The 2,555-nt window shown below is 38.9% G+C and overlaps 1 protein-coding gene across 1 annotated transcript in view; it reads left to right on the top strand.

Annotated features, from left to right (window-relative positions):
• Window positions 1-2,555, top strand: part of LOC107724831 (protein diaphanous homolog 2-like) — a 471,924-nt gene that overhangs the window by 221,481 nt on the left and 247,888 nt on the right. The window lies entirely within an intron of this gene.

Raw genomic sequence — 2,555 nt, forward strand, 5'->3', positions numbered from 1 at the left:
ACTTTTTATTCATCAAAGAATCCTGAAAAAAGTATCACAGGTTCCAAAAAAATATTAAGCAGCACAACAGCTTCCAGCACTGATAATAAATCAGCATATTAGAATGATTTCTGAAGGATCATGTGACACTGAAGACTGGAGTAATGATGTTGAAAATTCAGCTTTGCATCACAGGAATAAATTAGATTTTAATGTATATTAAAATAGAAAAAGTTATCTTACATCATATTAATATTTCGCAATATTACATTTTTTTTCCCTGTATTTTTGATCAAATAAATGCAGCCTTGATGAGCATAAGAAACTCCTGTAAAAAACACTAAAAATCGTTCTGATCCCAAACTTTTGACTGGTAGTGTGTGTGTGTGTATATATGTATATATACAGTGCCGTGAAAAGGTTTTTGCCCCCTTCCTGTTTTTTTAATTGTTTGTGCATCACAATGCGCCACACCTATATCATGTTGTATATTGTGTCTGCCGATACCCATTTCTTTTGTTGTTGACTTCTAAGTGTTTGAATAATGATGTAGTTTGATTGTGTTTAAACTGCATTACATTAAGCCAGGTCGGTTCTTTATCCTTAGATCTACACATTAGTATACAATGTGTGCATGTGTTGTGCATGTCCATGTATGCTAACGTGTGTCAGTGAACTTCTGCATGTCTATTTGCATATGTGTTTGTGTTAATGAATGCTCCTGGCGGTGTGTAATTAACACAACAGCAAATGTCCCCAAAGGGTGAGATTAACACTGAATGCATGAGACACAATGCAACCCAGGAGAGTAGAGAATAACGCTGCCCCGGCTCCCAGGGCTTCCTGGGTCTTGCCCCTGTCCCCTCGGATTATTCCGCACCCCCGTCGCACTGATAGCTGCCTGTCTGACTCCCCTCTCCACCCCTCTGGTCCAGTTGCCCATCATATCATGGTTCAACACTCACAAACACATGGTGCGTGGGCTGGTAGCCATCCCTCATATACATTATGGGACAAAACAAAACCGTAATACCCAGAAACGATCTGGCTCTGGCAGATGGAATTGTTAATCAGTAACTCCAAGATTTTGGCAAATTATCTTACATTTCTCTGGTGAGGCTTGATGTAAATGCATTTAGAGTTGAGCAACATGCATCTTTTTGTGGCTGATGCTGATATTTCAGTGCAGTTCTGGATGCGTAAAATAGCATTTTTTTCAAATCAAAATGTCATTGTTTGCGTTAATTTGCAATAATGATGATTACTGTTGGTTAGTTTAGAGTTATGTCCTCACGACACTGATACACAGATACACATACACATCTTTTAGGCATAGGATGCTGATTGCCATCAAGTTTATCTAGGCTTCCTGTTTTGTGTGGGATATTGAATATAATATTCATGCGTAATATTCCTCACACCAAAACAAAAATATGAGCAACAAAATCGCAATGCACCCCCACGTTTTTATGACAGGTGACATTCTAAAGAGACTGAGACTAGCTCGAGACCTGCAAAGCTGTGAGTGACGCAATAACTTGTGCTTGAAAAAAAAAGGAAAATAGGACAAAAATTTTTTTTTTAATTTTTTTTTTTAAAAATGGTCATTTATTTATTTATTTGTTTATTATTTTTTAAGTTTATTTTATTTTGTGGCTGTGTTATGTTTTTATGTTGTTATTTTCAGATGTATGAACAAGTTAATTCGGGACCCTGAATCTATGACTAATTTAGAGATTTGACTTAATTTAGAGATTTAATTTAATTTAGAGTTTGACTTCATCTAGATGAATTTGTTGCCAAGGACATTTGAACATTAGTGCAAGGGTAAGTGCTAATGGAGGGTCAGGCTGCAGGAAAACTGTTATTATGAGTTGTGCCGTTTTTCCAAATGCATTGGATATACATGCTTTTTGTTAAGCTATCATTATACCTTACATGAAATCTCTTTTGTGTGCCACACCTCCATTTTGTAGGTGTGAGAGCATGTGAAGGTGATTGAAGGTTTTTGTTTTTTTTCTTTCATGGTTATTAGTGAGCAGCTGACAGTTGTAGTTTCTCTGTTGTTTTTAAATGAATTAATCTCTACAATCTCTCACCTTGATATATGAGACAGAATAGAAGGGTTAGGCCAAATTTACTGTGAATGTGTAAGAGATGGAAAGAAAAAGAGAGAGACAAACTCAGACAAAGTCACTCGCTCTACCTCCAGGCCTGACCACGTGTTGACCCTTTTCTCCTGCGGGCTGTGCTGTGATTGGCCATTCAGACAGCGGTATGAGAGCTTTCACGCTCTCTGCTGTTCCACAACACTTGTTTGTCATGAGCGCGAACTGTGTGACGCGCTCCACTAACACACACCATTCCACTCATGCAAACACACACGCGCATCAGCTGTGCACGCACCTGTCCCCATGGCAACCAGCCTTTACTAGTCTTTGAGCTGAAAGTGAATGCCACAAGTGTGTGTGTGTGTGTGTGTGTGTGTGTGTGTGTGTGTGTGTGTGTGTGTGCGCGCGCGCTGCCACACACTGCGTTACTCTCTGGGGTAGCATTGAGTTGGTGCTGTTTTCACA

The sequence above is a fragment of the Sinocyclocheilus rhinocerous genome, unplaced genomic scaffold, assembly GCF_001515625.1.
Source record: "Sinocyclocheilus rhinocerous isolate Xijiao unplaced genomic scaffold, SAMN03320098_v1.1 scaffold1687, whole genome shotgun sequence".
Taxonomy (NCBI): Eukaryota; Metazoa; Chordata; class Actinopteri; order Cypriniformes; family Cyprinidae; genus Sinocyclocheilus; species Sinocyclocheilus rhinocerous.